Here is a 14,767-nt window from a genome sequence, read left to right as displayed (position 1 = left end):
AGTATTCCTTTCCAAAAATTATATGATTATGCTTAAGACATCAAACCAGCTCTCAAAATACTGAGTATCCTTACAAATTAAATACTTTGTTAAGTTTCTACATAGATAAAGATACTCCCATCAAAGATAAGGGAGTAATAAAGACTATATATCCCATATAAAAAAATAAAAACTGTGTACAAACAATCATAACTGGAATAAATTTGTTGCTTTAGTCAAGAACCACATCTTTCTAGTCCAACAATGCTTGTACTACATTGTTTATTCTTTGACTGTGCATCCACCTACTAGCAATTCTTTACCAAAACTGTGTTTAAAACCCCCAAGAACACCACAACACACACCAGTCCATCAAATTTTGGTTAGGGTTACAACCTTCTGAAGATTTTTTTAAAGAAAAAAATAGTTTTGCTTGATAAAGATCACTCTATCTTAGTAATAAAACAGATAGGGTTTTTTACTATTTTGCTGTATTCTGGAAAAAAATCAGAAGTCCAAAGCTCTTATTTATAAAATAAGTAGGTAAAACAACACAAAACTGAGCCAATCATAGTGCTGGTTCTTTTCCTCCCCTTTTTTCACCAATGCCTTTAGCTCTTTAAGCTTCAGGATATGCCTGTTTTAAAATGACTCTTTGTACCTGCAATGAGCAAACAAACAGCCACACAGTCTCCAGTATAATTTATTTTTTTTAAAGTCCTGGATTAAAACATTGTTTATTACTTCCCTAATGTAAGCTGGTTTGGGGGATTTTTAAGAGATACTATAAAACTGAGTCAAGGAATCAGTTGTCTCCTTCAAATATCCAACGGAAGTTGGAAGATCTTAGGACGTTTCAATGCCCTACCCCTCTACTGTTCAATAGAAAAACTTTTTATCTGTTAAAAAGAAGCCTAAAAACACCACTCTTCCTAGAAACTAGGAAGTCCTAGTAGTCTTGCTTAAAGCGGGCAAACATTAAATACTTTCTTGCAATGACACACCCATTTTTCTTCCGTCAAAAGCAAGAACTGGTACATAAACAGTACAGATTTTTTCCCAGTTATTATGCATATTAGTACATTACAGAATAGTATAACAGTTATCACAAAAGACAAGTACCCAGTCATTTCTGCTGAAGGCTCAATCTCCATGCAATAACATTTGACTCTGATTTCTTAGAATCTTTGCATTTTACATATGATCTATTTTATCAGCTTGCTTCCTAAGCACTAAGTAGCTCAGCTACAACCACATTTAATTCAGTGCTACTTCTAGAAATCAATTAAGGAATTACACCAACAATTTTCCACCTATGCAATTTAACTCCATATGAGTAAGTGAACTATTATTCCCTGTTTCTGATTTTAGGGGAAGAGAAGTAACATTAAGCCTAACAAAAGTGCTATTACAACAGTAACTGTCACTAGATAATGTGTGAAGAGTTAGATTAACATAACATATATACAATACATACATTCACATTTCATACAAAAGAAAAATTCTCACTATTATAATGACCTAAAAAGCTCAAGACATAGGGCTACTTTCACCAACCACTAAATTACAGCTTGTGAGAGAAGAAAAGGGCAGGAAAAGCAACAGAAAAAGGGTATTAAGTGTATTACATGCAAGTTCCTGAACAAAGCTTTTGATTCCTGCTGCTCATGGAGTACAACTTTACTGAGCTTGGCCAAGGGCTGCTGCCAGCCCCACGAGTGACCTTAGCAGGTCGTGTCTTCTGTTGAGCTCCTGCTGCTCAGTGCTGGGTTATGCAACGCAAGATTGGCTGCAGGCACACAGAGGGGCACAGAGAGGCAGTGGCAGGATGGGGAGCCCCAAGAGCATTGTGCCCTGGCTTCCTCCAGCCCCACACGAGGAGCCTTCACCCCTGACAGCTCCAGCCTGTCTCTATGCCCCAAGGAGCACTGGGGTGAAGGCAGGCAGGAACCCAAGCCATAGGCCCAGAAGGGAGGATACTCTGGCCTGTTCTCCCTGGTCTGTCCCAGGAAAGCCTGAGCCCCCATGTCCAGGTGTGACATCCACCAGGATGAGTCTATGCCAGAGCACTTTCAGAACCGAGGGAGAGTACTGACCTGGGTCATGGGACACACTGGGGGAAAAGCATTTCAGGATTACACAATTAACTTAGGGGACATTTATGGGAGGAACCAGGGAGATGTTTAGGTGCTTTGGGGAGGAACAAGTGTGGAAAAGTAAGAATTATGAGAGGGTAAAAAGCATTGCTCATATGTAAGCAGTTTCCTGGCTGGTATGGTCATCTCACCATGCCCTGCCCCCGACCAGCAGAGCCTGTCCTGTCTGCTTGCTAAATTCCCACTTAAACTTCTCCTGGTCAAGGCATCTGTGTTCATATCTGAGTGTCTGAAACCAGCACCTGGAAGGATCCACATTGCAAACATGTATACATATATTATAAATACAGATACACATTCACACATTCTGTTCAGCTACAGAGGGGAGTAGGATGACACCAGCAGTGCTGTGTTCATGTGAATGGTGCTATTTGAGTGCCATTTAATTTGAGTGTCAGTTAATCTGTGTGGCCAGCTGTGCACACATGTGTACATCTGGTGTGCATGTGCACTCTGCGTGAGGGTGCCTACAGGAATGATTTTCAGCCTCAGTACTGGCTACACCAGGGACACAAAGCTCCAGCAGCTTCACTGCTCTCAGGTTGTCAGATCTGGCCTGAAATTTTTTCCAAACACTTAGAACCAAAGAAAAAAAAATATAGCTCTACTTAAAGCACACTAGCCTGCCCCTTCTGGTCCAAGTTTGCATTTCCAGCAAGTTGCACTTGTCACACAACACAATTCGTTCTTTATTACACCAGTCAATGAAAAACTAGTGACATAGCAAAGCTCAGCAGAGCTGGCTAAACAAGACATTTCCAATTCTGAAAGTCCAGTTTTAATTCCACCATCTTAGCAAAGGAGTCTTCCTGTACAGTGTCCACTTGGCAACAGGTTCATTCTCCCAAAAACCCACTGTATCATTTACTCCCAGCTACTATAGAGTTAATTGAGGTGTCATCAGGAGCTCTGAATTGTATCAAGGGGCAAGAAGGCATTGCACAAAAATCCTGCTAGAGATGTCCCTGTCAGGTAAATTCACTAGTAGCTTTTACACTGATAAAAAGAGCATTATTCCATCATATAGAATACCTCTGGAAAGCCCTGCACTTCCTCCTGAAGACTAGCACAGCATAAGAGTTGCTAGGACAGGACACTTTCCTTGCAGCAACTGGAATACAAGTTAGGGAGCTCAACAGCTGTTCTAAATTTCCATGAAGTCCAAATGCCTTCACAGGAAAAAAAAAAAAAAAACCAAAACCAAAAAAACCCACACACACAAAAAAAAAATTCCACCCCACCACCCCCAGACTTCATGCCTGATACCTAAACAGAAATTTGTTGTGCATAGTTTGACCTTGATAGCATAACATAATGTAAACTAGTATTAGGTAAAAACAATCAAACAACATGAATTATTAGCATGCCTGCTCATGAGTAGTGTTGGAGAATTTTCAAGTAAAACTGCAAACACATGTATCAATCCAACAGACTGCACACGTAATTAACTACTGGGAGTGCAGACAGCCAAAGAACAGTGCCTGTTCTTTAATTATTCTAAAATTATTAAAAAGTAAACTATAGCAGGCATGTTTCTTTAGCTGAAGTGTTTCAAAGACAAGCTGTTGACACTCAGTATCCCCCAGCCAGCCCAAAGAAAACAAAGAATCAGAAGGCCTGATTGGTTTCAATTCAGGGTGCAGACTGGAGCAGCAGAAAGCCCTGTGGCTTGCGCTTTATTCAGTGAAAAGCGCTGGTGCCAAAGAAGGATGAAATCAGCAGTAATGTGAGGAGCCCCTGGCAGTTCAAACCTGGTAACAACCACCCCACCACTTCCCTAGGAATCCATCTCCAGAAGAGGGTGGCTGCTCTTCAGGGAGTTTCTTTAAGGGAAACAAGAGGAGCTTTACTGTGCAGGGAATGCATACTGAGCCCACAAGAGGAAGTGAATCAGGAGCCTGAAACTGAGGAATCGCCAAGTATTGAGCAGGTCTGTAAGATGTGAGGATCGTAACTCTGCAGGTATGAACAAGACAGGAGTTGCAATACCAAAACCAAGCACAGCATTAAGCTGATACGCTCCAACACTAAAGCTAGTGTGGCACTGGTGTCTTGTGTTTCCTTTGGCACCAGCAAGGTAGAGAAAGCAAGAAAGGGGGAAGAAAGAAAACTAGGCAGATTTCTTGGATGACAGGATAGGAGCAAAAAGATTCTAACAAACTGAAGCCCTATGCAAGAATGTGCAGGTGAAGTAGCTACTTAAACAAAAAGGGAGTAATTTTAATAACAATTCAGGCAATTGGTCTGAAAAGCATATTTTAATAGTTTAAGGAGTATAACAGATGAGAAACTGCTATTGTGGAACAGAGGCACGCATTCATTCCTTTTGTACAAATGCAGAGACATTAATGCAGAAACATGGAAACATTACAACTGATTTGACAAGGAATGGGAATGCCTGGGTGTGGAAACACCAGGAAGAACAGCAGAAGAAAACAGCAGCACATGTTGATCACACCTAGATAAGCAGATCAAAGATCACAGTACATCTACATATCCACTCCTCAAAACACCTAAGTCAGTAACAGAAGGACTACATTTATAATGCAGTAGGGGACAAACTATAGGTTAGGTCATTGAGAGATAATGGTGGGAAGATAAACAACAGCATTGAAGATATACGGCAGCCAGGAAAGGGACACAAGAGACTGAGTGAATTCTAATCTCAGTAATGACTCAGTGGAGGAACAGGATTAAGAGAACCTCACCACCATGATCTTCTATACGGTACAAAAGTCCAAATTCAGCACATAACTACTGACCTAAGAACAACCCAGCAGACATGAGGATTTTGATAGCAGGAATCTCCCATTATTGCATTGGGAGGATTTCTAGCAAGACCACTTTGACACACTCATCTGTGTGGTCTGGCTGCCCAACAGCAGGTGCTGAGTACGTGGGTAGGACTGTGTGCATGCACAGGGGCGAGGGCTGGTTAGGTTTAAATTGAGTTTTAGGTGAGGTTTTGCGTTGGTTTGTTTTAATTTTAAAAATTGACTTCCTATTGTCTAATGGCTCACAATGAACTTTGCTTCAAAATTATTCATCATTCAAATGGAAGGAGATTAACAGGACAGGTAAAAAGGGGAAAAAACCGTATACTGTATCAATAGGGGAAACAGTCCATAACTTCCATCACCACATCATTCAGGCATTAATGAATCACACATACCAGCTGTAGTACAGACTATTTTATGTCTGACTCAACCTTTCCCACTATTTGACTGAGGAAAACATTTCCTTGCAGGAGAAATTCCTGATTTTCTAAACAGCATATAACACTAGCTTATTGTGAAACAAAACCTGTTGCAGCAATTTAAATGCCAAACCACTCCAAATTCAATCTTCTTTTAAACCTGAAATGCAATTACTTCTCTCCCTGGGTATTCCTGGCTTATGAACATCACAATTTAAAGACCAATTCAAATAATTCCATGTACCAATAAAATTATGTTGCATTTTAATACATTCTTAGCCAGTAAATTACATGTGGTATCTGACATTTAAACTAGACAATGCAATGTCACATGTCACTTGCATCCTTCAGTAATTTCTTAGAATTACTTACTCAACCCAATGACATGGGCAAAAAACAAGAGCTGATAAGAAGGCAGTGAAAACAACAAAATAAAGCTTGCTAAAAAACAAAGGGAAACTAATTAGGAACAAAATTTGATCTAATAAATTATTCTGCATGAATAATGATCAGCTTGTCAAAATTCATACTGTTTGTTCACGAAGCTCACAGCTGGAAACGAGGGATATTTCAGGTCAAGAACGAGGTTCTTTGGCAAAAACTACATAAAGAAGTTTGCACAACTCCTGCCAACATCATACTTAGCTTAAGGCAATGCTTTAACTTTCAGGAGCTCTGAAGTGAATCAATTAGAAGAGGAAAAAAAAACCAAAAAAAACCACCAAAAAACTTCTAACATAGTTACTAAAGGATTCTGGTAGTTCTACAACCAGTTTACTACTCGTAAGAATATTACAGACTTCATATGAGAAATTACAGAAACTAGAAAATAAAAAGATCCAAAGCAACAATGTTATTTTTACATGTTTCTCTTCCATTCATAAATGCAACTAGGGACAGCTCCTTAGAAGACAGGACAAATTCACTGAAGTTGCTCACATTCAAGATGGCTACTGTCAAACTGGGCCATTCCTGCTTTTCAAAAGCCTGGAAGGAACAAGGCATGAAAGATAGATTGATAGAGACTTTCTCCCTTGCCCCTCACCCCCAGTCAGAAAGTGTCTTCCCATAACCTTGCCAAGGCAAACAGATGATGCCATACACTGCAGTATTGCTGAACGTAAATAGTAGGTTTCCTGACAATCACAACTAAATACTTGCTAGTGCAAGTTGGTAGGAGCTTCAAGACCACCACCCTTTTCATGGCTTTAATACAGCCAGATAAAAGAAAAGTATTCTTTTAAAAAAATATAGGGATAGGAGAAAAAAAAAACCCTTTTTTTCTTGTTTGAGGGGAAAAGACCCCAGCATTTCCATGTGGCAAAGATACAACCACAAATTATTTTTAAAACTACTCCTCAAGAAGAACAAAAGCTCTTCAGAACATAATTAGAGAATTTATATTTGCGAGTATATTTTCTGCATTCTGCTAATAAACAAGAATAAAACTTCAAAGAAGTGAGAGACATCTTATTCTTTTGCAAGGTTTATTTCCTTTCTAAAGGAGTGCTCTTCTCCCTCATCTAATTGTTATTCTAGAAAGCACTAAAACAAAACAAAAGTAGTTCTTCACCACAATGAGGTCACCACCTCTGATTCAAGACCTCTTCAAAGCAGCCGAATATCATGAACTTTTGCACATCTAAAAGCAGCTTTAAATACTTATCATTCATCAAGCAATCATGAATCATGCGATTTAACTTCTTTTGAATAAAAGGATTTAAGAAAAACAGTGTTTAGATATAATCCCTTATTGAGAATTATCTGGATATGCTAAAGTAACATGCCATTCAAAGTATGTTTTAGAGGAACTTCTAACAGCTTTCAACAAAGGGCTCATCCATCACAAAAGATTCTTAGAAAAACAAAGTTTCCATTTGATAAGAGAAAAGCCCTCGGAGGTATGAATAAAGTAGGTTAAAGAAACAAGGAGGGGTCAAATTAGCATACACAGAGCAGTTACCAGCAACATCCAGAAGGAATCCATTTTGAGCCCCTTGCTGTTTGGCAATATTAACTAATCACCTGGAAAACAGAGAAGAAGTGAAGAGACAAAATTCCTCATCTTAAAACACAAACTCAGGTGACTGCAGCTGAAAGTTTAGTTGGCTTTATTGTGTGTTTTGGGGGTCTTTTTTAGAGAGAGAATATATATGGATGATCTAATAAAGCAATTTACTTTTTAATTTCTCATCAAACAAAAATGGGATGGGACTTGCAAAATTATCAGAAAGCACGTTTAGAACACAAGGAAGCATGGATTATGTTAAGAAAATAAATTTTAACGGTGCATCATCTACCACTGAGTGTTCTGAAGTCCACAGGTATTACATACAATTTTATGTCAGTTGGACTTCAGCCTCTCCAAGTTCAAAAATCACAGACTGACCAAGGGGAAGAAGGTGTATAACAGCAGATATTACTTTTTAAGCTTCATAAGCATCAATTACTAGCAATTTGTATGCATCAATTACTAGATACAGAACACTGTCAGATCAATTTCCAGTGTGAAAATTTCTTACTAAGCATTAAAGACATACAGCTGGTTTTACAAGAGATAACACGTATTAAAAGAAACACTTCACATGTACCAACTTGTATCACATTGGAAGGAGTGACTGATATGCTGAAGGTCAGGGCTGCTATGTGCAGGGACCTCAACATGCTGACAAAAGGGACAACAGCAGACAGAAGGAATTCAGAGGCAGAGTCTTGCACCTGGGATAAAAGAACAGGAGCCAGTACAGACGCAGGTCAATTGCTTAGACAGCAGATTTGCAGAAGGGGACACGTGGGACCTCACGGACACAAGCTGAATGTGAGCCAGGACGGTGCCCTTCAGCAATAAAAGCTGACTGCACTCCAAGCTGCATTAGCAGGAGCACTACCAGCAGGCTGAGGGACATGGGCACTCCATTTTCATGAGGCTGTATCTGGAGCTGCTTGGAGTTTTCTGCACCCCAGAGACAGACACTGATATATGGGACTGAGAGCAGGAGAAGGCCACCAAGATAACTGAGGGTTGGAGCACCTAATGTTGGAGGGAAGATTTGGGGGTTTTTATGAAAAGTTTTGGGAGGCACAAGGAGTGCAGAACTCATTGACATATACAGTTACCTCAAAGGCAGTGAAAACATAACTACACTGCTCAAAGGTCCACAGTTACAACACAAGAGGCAGAAGATGGAACATGGGATCTCCATCCAAACTCAGCTGGACGAAGGCCCCGAGTCATCTATCTGACTGAACTTGCTCTGAACAGGGGACCCAGAGATCCTACCCAGCCTATCATTAATACAGACACCACAGGCAGGAGTTTTCATAAGCAGGGCTATTTCCTCTAAAATCCACCACCAGTGCGCTTGAAAGGAAAGGTCATAAATCTTCCTTGCAAATTAACAGGAGGATCCATGCAAAGCACAGCCTTACAAATGGAGGTCTCAGAATGGTTTTATGCAATGAGTGTCTCTTCTCCATAGCTACCAAACACAAGGAAGAAGATACAACAGAAATAACAAGCAACCACATTTTTTGATAAATTAAACATTCCTTAGTTTACCCTAGAGGTCTGTGGCTCAAGTTTATAACAGTAAATAAAAAATCAGTTGTAATAATGAAATTGCTGCCAGAAAATTACAGAATCTATTACATATTTCAGTCAGCAGCTCCCAATTCTCCTTGGGAGAGTTCTCATACTACTGAAGACATTACTTTAAAAGACAGAAGTTGAATTCAATTATTCAAAAATCTTTATAATCAGGTTTAGCACCAAGTCAGTTTCTTTTCTCAAGCGCAGTCATGCCAGTGAGCACGCTGACACAATGTGACCACTCATTAGTCACAGCAACACAAATTCCATTTTTAAAAAGCAGTAAATCACACAGCCAGGCATACATGCAATAAGTTGTGTGCAAAATAAAAGCCCCCACTGCTTGTTATTATGCCATGTTCCTGGTTTGCATTCAAAAGTTAGGGTCTGGAAGTTGCATCGAGGCAGGGGTTGGTCCCTTCTCCCATGTAGGAAGCCACAGGACAAGAGGAAATGGCCTCAAGTTGTACCAGGATAGGATATTGTGAACTACATATCAGGAAAAATTTCTTCCCCAAAGAGTGGTCAGGCATTGAGAACACACTGCCCAGGAGAGTGGTGGAATGGAATCACCATCCCTGTAACTGTTCAAAAAACATGTGGATGTGGCATTTGGGGACACACTTTAATGATGGACTTAACAGTGATGGTGGGTTAGTGGTTTGGGCTTAGAGGTCTTCTCCAACCTTATTGGTTCTGACTGTACAATATATGTACTGATTCTTTTGCATATGCTAATTTCTTCATAAAATTCAGAATTTGAACCATCTGGGTTTAAAACCAACCTTCAAGTGCTCAAGAAAGGTATAAAGCAATTCTAATTAACTCTAAATTGGAAATAAAAAGGCATTGGGAAATACCAAATCAGTACAGACTAGTATAGACTTCCTAGCAGTAGTCCCGGAAACTCAAAGACAGCAGTGGGGAAAAAAGTAACATTCTTTTCAATTTATTCTGCTTTTGATATGCTGCACATACTCTTGACCACCAAAAAATGCCAAGAATAAGCCATTTTCTTGTTTGCACAACTGCATTTGTGAAGACCCGTAATTTTGAAATAACATACTTCTGTATTTTGCACCAATTTATTCAAAGGCTTTTTTGATAGATCTAATTCAAATTACTCTAATATTTTCACTATCAAAATTCAATTCTGCAATGACAGACATACAATATTGACTTTTTTCCCATAATAGATATATTTCCACTGTGTGCAGCTCTTATTAAATTTGTTTTTAAAAGTACTGGGACTATGCTGTGGCAGAAATAAACCTACAAACAGTAGGCTGGGTTTGATTCAGCTTTTGTACTTTCCTAAAAGTGTGCGTCTGCATTCAGAAACAGAAGTTCCTAAGTGCAAAAGGAAATGTTGTTTCTTTCTTGTGTGTTGAAAATAAAACATCACATATTTGCAGCAAGTACCTGTGACAGTAAACAGCTTTTACATTTCCACTGTTACCAACACGGGGATGATACCTGGACATTGACTGGAGCAGGGCACTGAAGCCTCCAAGCCCACTCTCAATACAAGTCAAACACAACTTACAGGGATCACAGTTTGTCCCTAAAGAATGTCAATAATAGTCAATAATAGTCAATTATGTCAATAATAGTGTCCTTATATGACAAGTTTGCTATATCCTGATATTTTGACAGTAGTTAAAATAAATGGAAAGAGAATAAATAAAGCTTACATTTTCAAGCTGAAGAAGTTTCAAACAGATTCCACAATAAAGAGACTGTCTACAGGACAGAAGTGCAGTTCTCACTGACAGGCAGAAACATGGCATGAAACAATTACTTCCAATGAGAGTACTTAATCCAAGTTAACCCAGGATATTGTTATCACTGTGCCAGAATCCCTGCAGAGTTTTGATCAAACATATAATGTATTAAGCATTATAATAAACAGTATTAAAAAATCTGAATGACTATACTGTTATTTGTAAAGACCAGATACACAATAGGAATTTGACAGAGAAATACAGATTTTTATAGCCTCAAAAAATGCATTGACTGCCCATAGCAACAATCTACAGAGACAGAAAATACCCATCATGACAGAAATATCCAGGAGCCCTTAAAGTACTCCTTAGTTACCCTGCAAATAAAAGGTTTTGAAAATTAGCTAACAGGCATTTTATTCTACACAGAAAAAATTCATGTGTATTTGAGGCTTGCTTGCTTATCAAGTCATTTTTGGGCTCTGAATGTTTCCACATGTATGTATGGGGGAGGAAGTCTGCTCCCAGACCCAGTAGAAGACTACAGTGAGGTCAATGCAACTGAGCAGGAACTTTGAATGATGACTCCCAACACCTCCTTCACACTGCTCTCCAAAAGCAAAGCAGTAGGGCCACCAGTGAAAAGCAACATGCCTTTCAAATACCAATACCCTAAAGCCATAAATCACAAGGCCACGCAGCTAGGAAGAACTCAGAATTTTGGATACTAACCTGCCTATGTCATGTCAAAAGAAGGAGAATAAGGAAAACTGATGTAAATGTCACAGGGCAGACTGTCTAGAGCTAAAAATCACATGTCCAAATCAGAGGACCAACCCAAAATAACAGTCACTTCAAACCCAAAATGGTTTGGTCATTCAAACCAGCAGTACATAGTGCATCTTACTGCACATACCTCCTACCGCTGTACTGCCAGAAACATTGCCAAATTTCAGTCTCCAGCTTAAACTTCAGTTGATAAATAATAGTAAAACTCACAAAGGTATCCCAGTTTTGGTTGGGACTAAACTATAGCAAAGGGGAAGAAATAATATTTATCTCCACTGCATATATTTCTATATTGTAAAGTTCAACTGCAATAGTTAAGAATAAAAAACTGAAAGCTCAGCTGCTGTTCATTTGTGGTTAACCTTTTTTTAATAGTTCACTAGTTCTGACAGCTCCATAAACTTACAAAACTAATTTCTTTAAGAGCTAAGATCTCCTGCTCAGCAAGCAATTATCCCAAGATTAGTGTCTGGTAATTCATTTATTCTCTTCAATGAGCAAAAATAATAGGAATTGGGTTTCTGTGACTTTAAGCAGCTCATGCTCAGTTACCACCAGATGCTCAAAGTCATCACAATGAATCAGAGCAGGAAAATACATTAATTGGATTAAGTGTTACTTCTACATTTCCCTCTTTCCAGTCGAAAGTGGAGAACATCTTACCTCATTTAACATAAGGAATGTAAAAGTAAATGCAATAAGAGAAGTAAAACTATTAAATAACAGCAGAGTATTTCAATTTTTCTGCATTTCTCCTCTGGTTTGAGAGCTCAGAAAAGCAGACAGCTGCAAACAGAAACTGTAGAATTCATCATCTTGGCAATTCTCAACAGTAAAGTATCAAGAGCTGATACACACAGTAACTCAGGAGACCTGACAATCTGCTGCTGAAGATCAACAGCACAGCAAAATCTTGAGATTAATTGTCTAGATAACATTCTTAAGGAGAAAACTGAACCATTTCAGGAAGGAAAGAAATGAGATTATTCTTCAAGCCATTTTCTAACAGAGCAGTGCACTTCGAGATACTGTCTATATACAGACAGTAACTGCTAGGAAAGGAAGAGGCTCTTCATTTCCATGCAGATACCCAGCAGAGCCACTGGTTGCCTACACCTGTTTAAGACAAAACCAGGCAGCATGGTATTCCAAACTATTTTCATAACAACTGGTCTATTTCAAGAGAAACTAAGAGAATTACAGAACAAAACAAAAACAAACCAGTCAAAAAAAAAAAAAAAAGCCAAAACAACAAACACACAGCCCACCAACACAAAAAAACAGAATATTCAAGCTAAATAAATTATAAAAACAAAATAGAAACTTTTTTCATATATAATATGTACCAAGCATATATAAAAGTGAGTACCAATGGGATTATAATCGGGTTTTTTTACATCAAGAGATCGGCAAACAACGTCTAGGCTTTCAGATTCAATTTTTCTACTGTTTTCTTTAACCTCTAATACCAACATAAAAGTAACTACAAATTTCTTGTTACAGCTAATACCTTCAAGCCTTAACTACTGCAAGGTTTTCTTATGTGGTTTCCTTAGATTAAGAAAAAACATTACCAGAATGATTCCACTTGTACTTGGATATATCCACCTAAAATCTAGTTAGATTATTCACCTATTAGACAGCTTCCTCCTAAAAAACTTTCCCAATTTAATTTACAAATATTTGGTTATCCTCCTGAGATGTAACTAACGCATGAACCAAAGCCTCAAATAGCATATTAGCCCAGCCAACACCTAAAAAAAAATTTGAATGGCAGGTACCAACTGGCATCTCTCAGATACTTTGGCAAAGCATTAGGTCCTGCCACAACAAATTTCAGAGAAGCAATGCACTGCTTCAGAGAGAAAGCGATTTGCAGTTTCCAAGTTCTACCAAATGTGGGACTCAGCATGAATTCCCTCTCCCAGAGACAGGACATAACTGGCTGACATCTATGTATGCCAGCAGCTCTATAACCGTGCCAAGAGCAAAACTGGAAACAAAAAGGTTAAAGTGCAGTGGGGGGGTGGGGAGGACACACCAAGCAGCTCTATCTTGCCTCCAAGAACCAGCTTTACAAGTCTACCAGTACTGGTTGGTAAACTACTTCAACTTTCTGGATGTTCTCAGAATTATTTTTTTTGTTCTTCTTTGCAGCCTAACTTTGCTCATCAAGAAACCACTCAAACATACCTGGAAAAGCTGCCTATAATAAAATTTCCTTTCATATTTGGAAACAGCTGAAATGGATCCAGCACCTACAATTACAGTTTAACTGTTGGGAGTTATATAAATGAATTTAAGCATTCCAAACACAAGATGAATTTACCATTCAAGAATCATTCAAAAGTGTTAGCCACAAAGTCAGGACCAGCCTGTTTTCCATATGTCATGAAGTAAAGATCACACGACATCTCATAGAAGACCCATTGGCAAACAGAGCTAAATTACTGACTACATACAAGATCAGAGCATCAAAGAGTTCCATGGGGCATTGCTTTCTGTATCGATCCTATCAGGCTCTGATAAACCTTCAAAAGAAAGATAACTTTGACAATAACTCCCTAAATATCCAACTAACCAGGTTTGTAAAAGTGACCTCCAAGTAGCATGGATGGGTGTGTGTGTCACTGCAGATACTGTTAGAGCAAAGACCACAAAGATGTACCACATTCTCATAAGGGTAAAACAGCAGTTTTTGGTGTTCTACAGGACACCTGGGGTTGGATTCGACTTGCATGTGAAAGCAGCCAAGTGAGGATGCCTGTGTGAGTGAGGAGTCAAAGCTCCCACTAGAGGCAGTGGAGACCTAGGCAGCACAGCTTGGGTTAATTGTAGAATTTCAGCCCACCCTAAAGTTAAAAGCTGGCATCTGCCCAGCTCAGTAACTCTCCACAAACCACTAAATGTACTCCACAGACCTCCTTCTACTACAATCTGCCAGTTGAATTCCACATCTTGCTAGTTTTTTCCAGGTGTAACACCACTCTTGCATATTTTGCATCACTGCCTGAAAATGTCACTCAGCGTACCAGTGCAACAAACACAGACAAGTAGAGCAAAGCTAAATTTTTAAAAAACACCAATGAAAGCAAAACGCACATTACTGGTACAGTGTGATGGCAAGCATCACTGAATGACTGGCACCAGTGCCATTTAGGAAGATTGTGTCTCACCTCAGTATATATCACGCCTTTCAGAACATAAAACAACCCTCCAACATCACATTTGCTTCAGCACTCCCACAGTGACCCAGATAAAAACAGGAAAAAAGATAAGGGAGAGGAACTTCCCTATAAACTATATATAGTTTACCCATTTATTATTTTAAAAC

The 14,767-nt window shown here is 39.0% G+C and overlaps 1 protein-coding gene across 1 annotated transcript in view; it reads right to left on the bottom strand.

Moving 5' to 3' along the window:
* Positions 1 to 14,767, bottom strand: part of SLC16A10 (solute carrier family 16 member 10) — a 65,666-nt gene that overhangs the window by 38,307 nt on the left and 12,592 nt on the right. The gene's annotated exons all lie outside the window — the stretch shown is intronic.

Source organism: Passer domesticus, chromosome 3 (assembly GCF_036417665.1).
Source record: "Passer domesticus isolate bPasDom1 chromosome 3, bPasDom1.hap1, whole genome shotgun sequence".
In the NCBI taxonomy this organism is placed as follows: domain Eukaryota; kingdom Metazoa; phylum Chordata; class Aves; order Passeriformes; family Passeridae; genus Passer; species Passer domesticus.
The sequence above is the reverse complement of the archived record's forward strand: the minus strand, read 5'-3'. Positions and strand labels throughout refer to the sequence as shown.